General features: G+C 38.5%; 1 protein-coding gene across 8 annotated transcripts in view; it reads left to right on the plus strand.

Annotated features, from left to right (window-relative positions):
- HIVEP2 (HIVEP zinc finger 2) overlaps nucleotides 1-13,960 on the plus strand; it is a 198,818-nt gene that overhangs the window by 111,633 nt on the left and 73,225 nt on the right. For all 8 annotated transcript variants that reach the window (XM_059177388.1, XM_059177385.1, XM_059177390.1 and 5 more), the window contains exon 2: nucleotides 2,255-2,367. The gene's annotated coding sequence lies outside the window, so the exon portion shown is untranslated. The remainder of the gene's footprint in view (nucleotides 1-2,254; nucleotides 2,368-13,960) is intronic.

Raw genomic sequence — 13,960 nt, forward strand, 5'->3', positions numbered from 1 at the left:
ATACAGATGACTAATATATTTTGTACTTTCTGCTTTTGAGGTTTGATGTGAGGTGTCCATACCACCACTGAAAAATTCCTAAGTAATTTGAAATCACTGGCCACTCAGATAAGCGTAGTAAGATTGGAACGAAAACATACTTGCTATATTCTAGATGAAAGACCTTCTGAGATTCTGGCTTAATGACTGGCCCCACGCAAGTACTAAGTCCTTTTATGAGGCAAGAACTACATACTTTAAGAAAGCAGTGCTCTAAGAAATAAACAAGCATAGGAAGAGGGATGGTAGATCTAAACTTTTGTATAGGTCAGTTTCACATTATTCATTGACAAATCAGCAAGAAAAGGATTCTTAAGAATCTTCAAGCCAATCTGTGAGCCATTCCGACAGGAAGTGCCCTCGCTTTTCCTCAGAAAGTGACCAACAGAAGGATAAGTTGTGAAACCCTGTACTAGCGCAAAACCATCACAGCAGTAGTTCAGAGGCAGTATTATAAAGCTAAGTTCCAAACGTTATTTGAAAGGGCCTTTGCAACTTTTATCCAAGTCCTAGAAAAGTACATAAATATTTTCACAGCTCTAGATATCCAAGTGTGAAAAATGGATGTGTTGTACCGTTTTGAAACTCCTGTAGGTGCTTATATTTGTTGATCCAGAATAATTTAAAATAACCAAACCATTTGAACTTTTGTTTTGCTGTATTTATGGCAAGAACCCTAGACTAATAATTAAGATTATTTGTCTCTGTGAATGAAGAAGTCTTTGGAGACCATATCCACATGAGTTTTTTAGATAACTATTTCCTGAATAGCAGTCAAGCCTAGACTCTAGACATTAGATTGTCTTGGAAGTGAAAATGTATTTCCCATGACTACTGTGGATTTCTACTTAGTGTGTATAATTATTGCTGTTTGTCTTCTCCATTGTTAGGAATTTTTGTTTTTGTTTTTGTTTTGAGCATCTACCTTCTAATAGTGGATAGCAAATCATTTCAACGTTTTTAAAAATACTGAGGTTAATTAAATTAATTTTTACTACTATGTGTGTTGGGATTAGAGTGGAGAGGCCATATGTGGCCATATGTGGCTAATTCCAAATTGCATGATAAAAATCATGTATTTCTGGCTTTGGGATAGGTTTTTGATTTTTCACTTGACTGTGGTTGGGTTTGATGTTCTGGGACTTTAAAACACACTAAATCCACCCCTGGAGACTTGATTTGGGAGTAGCTGGCCGCCAGCCAACTCTGTATCTTACTCTTCTGCTTGGCCCTCCAACCTCCGTTTATTTTAGGCTCTCATCAGATGAGATATAGCTTGCTTTCTCTCAAACTTTCTCTTGAAGCTGAGATAGTAATTTAATATTTGGGCTTTAGAAAAGGTATAAGGTGGTAGAAAATGTGGTAAAATGAATGGAATTAACTGATATTATTTATAAACCTAATCAAGCTGTTTATGGGTCTTTAGTAGAATAAATACTTTCTGTGGGAGACCAGGTATAACATTCTGAGGATGATTTTGAAATTCATTCCAGTGAATTCTTTCCAAGTGACTGATTATAGGTATTAGTTTATATTCCTCAACAGAGATTATATGGAACTAGAACTTCACTGCTTTAAGGAACTACAGCCTACACATTTGCATTGCATTGGTAAATTAATAAGAACCAATGAACTGAATTCTAAAGCAATCAGTTGCCTCTTTTTCTCACGTCTAATTTTACATATCCTAACTGTCATTATATAGTCCTTGCTTCTGTGTGCCAATCAGTACTGACAATAAACTTTTCTGCTCTCACATTGACTGTGTCATTTTATTGTTTTCTTTATGCTCGGACATTCATTTTGCCCCAAACTGGATTGGTTTAGTTAGCAGATGCTTTTGTTGTTTTATACTCTTAAGAAGCACAGTAACTTAGGAGAAGATTTAGTAAGAATCTTGATTTGATTTCTTTTTTCCTTTTTTTTTTTTTTTTAAGATTTTATTTATTTATTTGTGCGAGAGAGCGAAAGAGTGAGCACAGGCAGACAGAATGGCAGGCAGGGGCAGAGGGAGAAGCAGGCTTCCCCACCAAGCAAGGAGCCCCATGTGGGACTCGATCCCAAGACGTTGGAATCATGACCTGAGCCGAAGGCAGCTGCTTAACCAACTTGAGCCACCCAGGCGTCCCTTGATTTGATTTCTTTGTTATTAATGTATTGATGCCATGATGCTGCTCTGGTTTAAACACTGTTTTTGTTTTCCTTTCCTCATTAGGTGGAGTCTTTGAATTTTTAAAAAGACAATGGTAATGAGATCCACTTGAAAAATTAAGTGAACTGATTTGGTTGGAACACTCTTTTACCAATTCATTAACAGTCAACTGCTGGGTAAGTTGAGTCAAGTGCTTTTTATATGGTTTGATTTCAAAATTATTGGAAATATCTTTTAAGCAAAATATTAAGCTTTATGTGAAATTTTGGCAGTGATGATTTGAGGCTCTTACTACCTGTGAAAGATGTTTGGAATGCTATCTAAATGAACATGTTTGTAAGTGTTTACAATATTTCTGGGAATGTACCAATTAGAAAGATGAGAATATTAGAAAATGTTGTCATTTGTAATTTGGGACCAGATACTTATATTTACTATTTTAGTACTTATTTGCTTGTTGAAATCTTGGAATAATGTAAAAATATCAGATTTTACCATTAGTGAGATATTTATGTATAATTGTACTGTATTGTATCAGAGGCAAATCTAAAATCTAATGATTTTAGATAAATCTAAAATCTAATGATTTTGAGTAAATTAGTATCTCTCTTTATTTAGGCCATTCTCATTTTACATAAAGCTTGGTTCATGTGATAAGAATAGAAACCTTTAAGTCTTGCTCAATTCAACTTCCTTGTGGCACTGTGTTTTGTGGAAAGCTCTCGAGGTAGAGAACTCCTAACCAAGATGAGTTAAGGCTTTTAGTAAATTACTGGTGCTGCCAAGACTGAATTTAGTGGGAACAGGACTTTGGCTACTGCTAAAATGTCAGTATAGTAAAGCCTGCTCTGTCAAACAGATTTTTGGCATCAGAACTCTAAATGATACTGATTTTAAGGTTTGGTAATTCTTCTTCATCTTCTTTTTTTTTTTTTTTTTTTTTTAAATCCAGGCAAACTCATGCTTTAATTAACCCTTTACACAGTAACAGAAAATTTGGAAAAATATTTATTTTTCTAGTCCAGTCACAAGATTTCAGTTTCTGAAATTCTAAATTTTATGCACAATTCTAAATTGTACAGCTTGTTATTTAATTTTCCTTTGAATGAACTGAAGCTATTTAAAAACCTGATGGATGATAATTAATAAGAGGAGAAAGTGGCTAATCATTTGGGGAGCAGACTTTTAAACCAAACTAATAGTATCTGCTTCACCTATCAACATCTTAAGATGTGATGAGGTCAGGTGGTTTTTCAGAGATATGGTTGCATAATTCATATGATGCCAACAACTGCTTTAGGTTTGTCTGAAATGATCTCCCTTGAGACAACTGCCCTAGAACTTGATTTGTTAGTATGGCTTTTGAGTATTCCGTGAGTGCAGAAATAAATACCAAGCTTGGAAACCCCAGGACATCTTTTCGTTTTGTCTGTAAGGCTCATGGCCCAAGATTCATTTGTGACCAGTAATTTACATTGTTATGGGCATATGGTGCCATTCAGAAAAAGAAATAAAATTAGATAATTAAAGGGATATAAAGCAGTTAGATAAAAAAAACCCTTCAGGAAGAGAAACATTAAAAGACAGTTTCTATAGCAAAACTTTAGTTCTCCAATAGCTGGAGTAGATGTTAGAAAATGATAATGAATACTGAGCACCACTAACCTAAATGTTTTTGTCTACCTCACTTAATTCTCCATGTACTCACAAGTTTGGCTTTTACAGTTATTCTCAAAGTACTCCATTGTGTTATAGTTAAATTTTGGCTGATGGAACCTAACTTAAGGGATTTTTTTTTCAAGATTTTATTTATTTATTTGACAGAGATCACAAGTAGGCAGAGAGGTAGGTAGAGAGAGAGGGGGAAGCAGGCTCCCCACCGAGCAGAGAGCCCGATTCGGGGCTTGATCCCAGAACCCTGGGATCATGACCTGAGCTGAAGGCAGAGGCTTTAACCCACTGAGCCACCCAGGCGCCCCTTAAGGGATGTTTAGGACACTGTGCAAGTTATGCTCTCTGAGTGCTGCCTGAGAATACACCTGGCCAGGACATTGAGTACAGCTGGCTTTTCTTGTTTATTACATGTGTGTTCTGGGAACCTTTGCTCCAAAGTCAGCATACTGGGAGTCACTGTGTTTTAAAATAATAGTTTTTTGGGGGGGAGATAAAGTAAATTCATAAGATTATGTGAGGATTAAACTCCTGGCAGGTGGTAGGAGCTCAACAACTATTAGTGTTTATGAGGATGGTTAGTAGTGGTAATGGTAGTGTGTCATTATTTAAGCATAACAGTACTTAGCACTTTATTAATCATGTGACTGATTCTTTAGCCTGTCACTGGTGACAGAACTCATTGAGATGGGTACATTTTCTCAATTAAACCAAATGCTTTGGTTAGGAAACACTTCATATGAAATTAGTATGGTTTTTTATGATGTCTGTGTTGTGTATAATCACCAGTCTCTCCCTGACTTTGTGAACCTGGCTTTGCCCATTAGTCCAAGTGAGGATATTTTCTTCAAATAATACATTTTAGAAATTTGCCTGATTTCCCCTCCCCACATTGGTAGTAAATAGAAGGCAGTTTCCAAGAAAGGAAAACCCTCACCATTAGGATGATCTTTCTCTTATATCACTTTTTATAACATATAGTAAAAAAAATTTTATCTTTCTATCAACAATATTGCTCCTCATTTGTTGCCATTTTCTTTCGGGTAGCCAGTGCTCTTGATTTGTCTTGAAATTATTCATTTTAAGGTAGGTGAACTTTGGACCATTAGGTAGACTATGGACCTTTAACAATGTGTTCAAAATTATATTCTTTCATTGCATCAGTTGCAATTATTTAAGAATTATGTAAATGGTGGGGAGCTTGGGTGGCTCAGTCCGTTAAACATCTGCCTTTGTTCAGGTCATGATCTCAGGGTTCTGGGATCAAGCCCTGCATTGGGTTCCCTGCTCATCAGGGAGCCTGCTTCTGCCTCTCCTTTTGCCCTCCCCTCTGCTTGTGCATTCTCTCTCTCTGAAATAAACAGATGAAATCTTAAAAAAATAAAAAAGAACTGTGTAAGTGGTATTTCTTCTTTAAGCTGAGGAAAGGTAAGAAGGATGGTGAAAATGCTTAACATGTTCTGTGAGTTGGGCTCTGTGCTACAGGTACTTAAACTTTTTAAAGTTAAAAGTAAGTGGGGCACCTGGGTAGCTCAGTGGGTTAAGCCTCTGCCTTTGGCTCAGGTCATGATCTTAGGCTCCTGGGATCTAGCCCCACATCGGGTTCTCTGCTCATCAGAGAGCCTGCTTCCCCTTCTCTCTCTCCCTGCCTACTGTGATCTCTCTCTCTCTCTCTCTCTGTCAAATAAATCAATAAAATCTTTAAAGTAAAAAGTAAGAGTCCCATATTCACTTAAGAAAATTGGGTTTCAGAGCAGTTAATTACTTAGCTGAGAATTACATAGTCATTATAGTTAGTAATTTTTGGAGCCAGAAGTTATTGAAATCCAAATTTAATTTATAAATAATAAAATAGAATACTCAAATAAATTAAATAAATAATGTAAATATATATGTCATTAGTTACACAAATCGGGAAAATAAAACTGAGGAAACTTTTAATCCATTCTATTTGGACACGTTTTAGCGGATTTTGTAAAGATTTGGTAATGTTGCAAATTAGATTTACTCTCTGCTCTCTATGGGTTTGATATAATTTTTCTAGCTATCACATAGAATTCAGAGTAGACCTTATGAGCTTCAATGTGTTGTGGCCTTCAAAATGTTTCCTTTCATGTGGGGTCATTTTTATAGTTTTTGCATGCATGCAGCTCTTCTATTTGGGTCCTTTATGTTTTTACACAACTGGAGAAGGTGTCAGTATTTATGAATGAGTATTACTGTAATGATAGGAAACCTAGAACCAGTCTCTATCAGGGCTGCTGTTTCTTCTGCCATTATAGTCTGTGTGAATGGAGCCCATTACTGTTAGCTTCTTGGGCCACATGGGTTCATTTTTCCCAAATTATTTCTTTCGCTCTTGACACATACCTGATACCTCCTGCTTTGTTCATGCATTTCTCTTGGCTATGCCTTCATTCATTCCCACATTCAGTTCCTGACACCTTCATGTATTCATCATTCAGTCAACAAGCGTTAATTAAATCAGCAGCATGAACAAAGCACATTTGGTCCATGAGCGTTTTTTTAGTTGTCAGAAAACTGACTGAAGTTTGCTTTTATATCATCTCATAATATTCCTTTCTGCCGGGACGCCTGGGTGGCTCAGTTGGTTAAGCAGCTACCTTCGGCTCAGGTCATGATCCGAGTGTCCTGGGATGGAGTCCCACATCGGGTTCCTTGCTCCGCAGGGAGCCTGCCTCTCCCTCTGACTCTGCTTGCCACTCTGCCTATGCTTGCTCTCTCTCTCTCTCTCTCTGACAAATAAATAAATAAAATATTTAAAAAAAAATATTCCTTTCTGCCTATCCTTCTTTCCTCCTGACTTTAGCATGCACTGAAGGGTGGTTGTGAGGGATAAACCTCTCATCTTTTATTCTCCACATACAACCTACGCAACAGGACTTAGTGTAATTATATTCCTTGTTTCCCTGATGACGTGAATTACCATTTGTGTAATGCTATACAGTTTACAAATGGCTTCCATGTTATGTTATCTCACTTTAGGCAATAACTATTATGTACATAGCACTCACATTTTATTTTGTGTATGAGGAAAAGGAGGCTCAGGGGGTTACAAGTGAGTGATTTGCTCAAAGTCGTAGCACTACTGAGTGGTAGAGGCAGACTTGAACTCTGGTTCCTGCCACTTCAGATAGGGTATCCCTAGCTGCCAGGTCACCGGTCTGGCTGACCCCCAGTATTCAATCATTGGAGCTTTGTTGATGCAGTCACTATATTCTGTTCAGTATGAATCAAATAAGGAAATAGACGCTATATGGAAGTTTGGGAGAAAAATCAGGTCTGATAGGGAATATTGGAGGCAGTGTACCTTTACTTTCCTTGGTGGTACAACTGTTTAGTTCACCCAGACACTCTCCCAGCTTTGAGAATCTCACAGACTCCAGGCAGCATCCCTATAGATGAAGAATAGCCTTTGAGATTCTGATTCTCTTGGGTAGTTTTCGTAATAAATTGCTGAAGTGGATATTGGCCAAAATGACCCACTTAGAGATCTTTATTTATGAACCTGATCTCACATTGACTTCTCATCCATGAATTGTCAAAAGACAAATTAACTTTGAGTTTTCAACCTCATCTATTATTTGCGTTATTATTTTTTCGTTAATTGTACTTTACTGATTTGAGAAACTGGTTAGCTATTTTTTTTAGTATGATTCATCTTCATGTTTTACCGTTTCCCTCTGAATCCCCTTAACAATTTTTACTTCTCTAATGTTACTTTTTGTATGGATTTTTGTGCTTTATATTAAAGTGATTTGTGTGAAATTTTTCTCTCACATGCTACCCTATAAGCTGCTTGAGGTCTTGTGTCTATTTTGTGGGTGTCCTCTTCAGCCTTGAAAATGGTGATTGAAAAAAAATAGTAGATATTCAATAAATATTTGTTTAATTCAATAAAAATCTTTGGCTATGAGTTTTCTTTTTAAAGTTCATTTTGGGGACTGCAAATTTATACCTGGGTGCATATTGAATTTTAATCATATTAGTGAGATGAGTCAGCATGTCTGCTACTTATTAAATACCCAGAGCAGAGCAGTAAGAATAAATTTTGTGTTTTTCTAATGATCTTTTTGAATGCAAAGAAATCTCTATATAGAGTAACAACAGTATTCTCCCCCACAAATAAAACAAAAACCCCTTTATTCCCCTGACAAGGACATTTTATTGTCTTTGTCTTGGCCATGGGAACAAAAACAATTGACCTCTGAAAAGATGTAATGAGATAAAATAAAACATGGCCTCTGAAGTGAAGGCTTCCTAGGAGAGGGTGGGGTGCAGGGGTAGTGGTGAGGTAAGGGGGATAGTGGTGAAGGAGGGTGCAGGGGGGTAGTGGTGAGGGTCGGTGCAGGGGAAGTGGGGAATGTGGGGTTCAGGGGTAGTGGTGAGGGTAGCATGGGGGGTAATGGTGAGGGTAGGATGCAGGGGGTAGTGGTAAGGGTAGAGTTTCAGGGGGTAATAATGAGTGTGGGGTGCAGGGGGTAGTGGTGAGGGTGGGTTGGAGGTAGTAGTGAGGGTGGGGTGCAGGGGTAGTGGTGAGGGTGTCAGGGGGTAGTAATGAGTGTGGGGTGCAGGGGATAGTGGTGAGGGCAGTTTGGGGGTAGTGGTGAGGGTGGAGTACAGGGGTAGTGAGGGTGGGTTGGGGGTAGTGGTCAGGGTGGGGTGCAGGGGTAGTGGTGAGGGTGGGTTAGGGGTAGTGGTGAGGATCGATGCAGGGGTAGTAGTGAGGGTAAGGTGGGGTGTGTAGGTGCAGGAGTCCCTAAAAGCACAGAAGGCACTTAAGAGGCACTTACACGAGTTTGCACAAGAGCTGTCAGTTGATGGGGTGCCTTTTACCTCTCCTCCCACGCAGAGGTACTTTTAGAAAACTTCAGTGAACCCTTGAATGGAGGGTTCAGGAGATTCTTTCTGACTTCATTGCTCCAATCTCTTCCTCAATTTCCCACTTGTCAGGTATGCATGCATTATGGTACCCTTGTGGCTACTTTCTGCTCCAATTGTTTTCCTTAAGACTCTTCTGATACTTGCACAGGTCACGGCCTCTGTTCATTATTCCTAGATTCCATATACCGGAGGATACTGTACCTAAACCTGTCTTTTGGGAATTTGCCAGTTGGACCCAGAGTACCTTCTAGTCTGGTTTTGTGCAGTGGGATCTCAGGCAGGTGTGGAGGGCCGAAACTGGAGGAGCAGCAATAAGGATTGACGGGACACAGATAATGTAAGGGAGGGGATGCAGGAAGTCAACGTAGGGCTGCCTGATTGGGTGTAGGTGGTTGTGTGGGTATGTGTGTGTGTGTACATGTGCATTTGTATCTGTGCAATATGGGGGTAGGGGAGCAGAAGGAAGCTGTCAATGAGGACACGAGGCTTTGAGCCTGGGAGTTTGAATGTTACTTTTAATAGGAAAAGAGAAGTAAAGAGAGAAACTGGTTTCAGTCATAGGGTGATGAACTCGATTGTAAACTAGTTGAATTTGAGATAAAAGTAGATAAAAAGCCTATATTATACTACATGGCTTTTCTTTCTCCATGAGGGTTGATAGTTGGAAACAGGAATTCACTGGAACACCTGAGTCTTCTTCCTCTTGTTGCTGTCCTTAAATATTTCCCAAGAGCTTAGGATAGTTTTAGGTTTTCTCAACCTTACTCTTGCCAAAATCCCCCACAAATTCACCTCCTCAGGAACATGTGTACTTGTCAGAGTACTCACAGCAGCCAGAAGTGTGCCTTTCAGCATCCAAAAATAAAAATGGGAAAAATAGCTATCTTTTCCTTTTGAGGAGCATAATCATTGTCATCTCACGACTTGCTGAAATAGCACAGCAAAGGAACATTTTTTGGCAGGCTGGGAAATCTAGGGAATGCGCAAACACATGAACTGCTCTTTTGCTATGATTTATTCAGTTGGAGCAGTCCGCATCAGGGAAGCAATGGGATTTTTACTTCAGCATTAAAATTTTTAAAAAATGTATTAGCTGTTTGAATCTAAAGTTATTCTCTCAATTGGTGGTGTTTCTAACAACAAAATCTTTAGGTTCTTAAATTTAATGGTGGCAGTGAGTTGGCGGGTTCCATTGTAGTCCACCCCCATTCCCATCCACTGAGTTTTTGAATTTCAGAAGAGATGCTGTTGATTAAATCAGTTTAAGAGCATATAATGATCCTGTAATTATCATTTGTCATTACCTTGTGTACTAATGATTAAAGCAAACATTTAATAACTATAGGGCAGTAAATATATTTTAGATCTTGAGCCATAAAAAGATTTCCATTAACAGAATGTTTTGTGCACAAATAAATTATTCATTGACTGTAGCAGAGCTTAATTCTGTCATCAGCCTTAAGTGGAAATTTTGAGAACACCAATCATCACAGATGCCAGCACTAACTTGGCTTTGGCCCCCATCCTTCTTACATGGAACCTGAGCTTTTTTGGCTATTTGTAAAAGCTTCAGTTTAGGTTAAATTCAATGAATATTTATGACATTTCTGCCATATGCAATTTAGTGTTCTGGTGGTTAGAGGAATAAAACGAGGAGGAAGTCTGCATTTTAGCCTTTCCTTTGCTTATCAAATCTAAAAGAGAGATGAGACTGTTTTTACCTGACTTGGATAAAAGAAAGCTTAACTAGCATCCCCAGAGATGTGTAAGTAAAACATGTTGCCCATTCAGAGGAGGAAATCATACGCACTTTCTTGAGGGCTTAGGGATCGGGAAGTCTTTCCTGAGGAAGGCTTCATGATGGGTAATGTTTTGACAGGTGGAGAGAATTATATCCACATAGGCAAAGAAACAGGTGGATGGTATGGGTGTCCTCATGAAGTGGAAACTAACATGCTGTGTTCGCTGAGTGAGGAGGAGACATGGAAGAAACAGAAAGAATGATGTCAAGAGATCCGGCGTGTAGAGGGCCTTCAGTGTGCAGTTAGCAGATTCGTCCGGTAGACATCAGAGAACCTTTACCCATTTTTGAGTCGAGGAGTAACATGGTTGGATTACATTTTGGCAATATACCTTACTTCACTTTATAAGTAAGGGGTAGAAGACTTGGAGGTAGAGAAGTTAGGAGCTATTGGGATAGTCTCCATGAGAGGTTATTGGGTTCTAAACTGGGCTGGATGAAATAGGAATACACAGGTGGGGACAGAGGGGATTAAATTATCTGCAGGTTTTGGCTTGTGATGGGCAATGAAGGGGTGGGAAACAAGAAGTTAAAGATTCTGTTCCGTTCAACAACTTCAGTAGACTCTTGAATCCCACTAATATTTATGGAAAGCCAGGCATGTGCAAAACATTGTGCTAGAGGTGTGTACTGACGAAACAAGTGTGGTCTTTTTCCCATGTAGCTGAGAACTTAGGTGTGCTTATAAAATACGTCTTCAGTTAACTAAAATCCAAAGGAGATGATGATCATTGTCATAGCAGGAGTAGAAGAAAGGGCTATGAGAACTCAAAGGAGAGAGGTATTAATTTTGACACGGGAAAAATGAGAAGCATACAGGGGAGAAGATGCTTCATCTGGGCCTGGAAAATCAGACAGAGGATAGATTCCAAGGTATTTTAGCTATCAGAATTGTAGCTGGACATCAAGACAGGCAAATATCAAAGAAGCTAAGGGGGAAGGAACTTCATAAGAAGAAGAGCTTTTACTTATTGTCTATGTGTGTCTGATTTTGAGCTGGGAACTCAATATTTAAGGAAGGTATGTCTAACAGTATCAAGTGCTGCAGAGTTGTCACCAGTGTTCTGATCTAAAAAAGGGTCACTGTCTTCTCCAGTTTAAAGATCATGGGTGGTTTTTGAAGGGATTTCCTTAGGGTAGGGGTGGAAACATCCTAAAAGTTACAACTTAATCTTGAGGATATAATTAAACTATGTCAGTGAAAGAAAAAGCTGAACTTCCTTCAGTGATTCCTCCTTAATGGGTCAAGTTTATATAAACCGTGGTTGATCTTAGTGCTCTGGCTGGGTTAAAGGTATCACCCTGAGACTATGTTAGCCCTGAGAAGTCTTCACAAAATATTTGAATATTGCAAAAATGTTAGATTCTTAGATTATTGTCTCACAGGTAAAAGATTTCAACACTTATTACCAGCTTTCCCCTTCCTCCTTCCCACTCCTTCCCTTTAAGCACCAACTGGTTATGGTGAGTACATTTACCACACCCTTGGCTCAGGGTCAGGGAAGTCCTCAGGCTCTCCTTGGCCCTTTTCCCACATGGGAGATTTCCATGAGAACAATCCAGGGAAGTGCGTGCCCGTGTGCGCGTGCACACACATACACACACGCACACACCACTTCTTTTCCTGTCCTCAAGGATATTCGTGTGCCAACAAACAGACAAAATATACATTCACCATGAGGAAACAGGTGAAGGGTGCAGAATCTGCTAGGAGGCAGGAGGGATATGTCTGACGGTTTAACATTTAGGAATAATAATAGACTTAAAGAAAAATTTTAAGTTGCCTTGCTAAGATGAATAGCATATTAAAGGAGAAAAGGTGACATTTATATCATAGTTATATTTGGTTGATTTTTGGTGTGTTTGTTTTAAATCCATTATTATAGCAAATTGGGCACAATAAAAGAACTTTCACAGAGGTGTCCATGTTACAAAGAACAATCTTAAATTATATCAGACTACCTTGCAATTTAAAAGGAATAGAAAGGGACACCTGGGTGGCTCAGTCAGTTAAATGTCTGCCTTCGGCTCAGGTGATGGGGATCGAGTCCTGCATCAGGCTCCTTGCTCAGTGGGGAGCCTGCTTCTTTCTCTGCCTGCTGTTCCCCCTACTTGTGCTCTCTCTCTCTCTTTCTGTCAAATAAATAACTAAAATCTTAAAAAAAAATTAAAGAAATAGAAGGAAATTAAAAGGAATAGTAGAATAGAGCAAGAAGCATTTGCTCCTTAACCCCACAAATGCGTAATAGTACATGTTAAGTATATTAAATGTGAGTGTGTTTATAATCATTCTTCCATTCATCTGTTCACTCCTTTGATCACTCCTTCAGTAAACATTTACTGAATTCCTCTTGTATTCCTGGCTGGGGGCTGGGAAATACAGCTGAGTAGAGAAGAGAATTAGAACATTGTAAATAAAATACATCCTTCTTATGTGTTCAGTCTGCTAGAATACAGGAATCCAGTTATTAGATTGATGGGAGTGAAACTCCTCAGAGCTTCTGAAGAAATTGCCATGCGTTCTTGTCATACTTTACCTATTACAGCTGTGGGATTCTTTTTCCTTAAGAATTGAATGGACAAGGTATTTTATCTGGCTGCTTTTCCCCCTATCTTGCAGAAGCCTTAACATAGATATTTGTTTCTTTGTGCATACATGTAAAAAGCCTAAATATCCTCAGGGAATTTCCCAAATGTAGGGACATATTCTGCCTTTGCAAGCACTGTCAAGATTTTTTCAGCTGGCCATCGAACTTGGGAGTGAGAAGGAACGGTGTGACTGAGTCAGGCTCGTCTCCCAGGGCACAGTAAATCTGAGAGTGCAGGGATATGTCCCTTGCCAGCTAATACTTTCTTTTTTACTCTTATTTATTATGTCTCCTTGCTTCATTTTTATGACTTTCTACTTTTTTTGTGATGATGTGGCTCACAGGTTTCTGTCTCACAGGATTTAGTGTGTTGTCATGTCAGAGTGGTAATACGGTATGCGAAGACAGGGCCTTCAGTTTATACCCCTAATGGTTTTGCAATGCACATTCATGAATATTTGGGTGAGTGTAACATGCCACCATGTTCACCTCTATTTTAAATAGTTAAAATTCAAGTTGAAATAACAAACCTATAGAATCTTCATCACAGAACTCTCAATCTCAAATTCTTTTGTTTTCAAAGCATATAAAACATAATATGTGCATAAATGACAGTAATTTTCATTATAAATGGCAACAGTTTTCATTCTGTCAAAATGTAAATTTTAAGCTTGGGGAGTTGATGAACATATTAACATATATTTATAGACTTTCTAAAATATTTTAGTTAAAGTATGTTAATATGAAATCTTATTATGCATAGTTTAAGACTGCCCTAACCTAAGTTTGGCAGTATTTATTTGA

Source organism: Mustela lutreola, chromosome 6 (genome assembly GCF_030435805.1).
Source record: "Mustela lutreola isolate mMusLut2 chromosome 6, mMusLut2.pri, whole genome shotgun sequence".
Taxonomy (NCBI): domain Eukaryota; kingdom Metazoa; phylum Chordata; class Mammalia; order Carnivora; family Mustelidae; genus Mustela; species Mustela lutreola.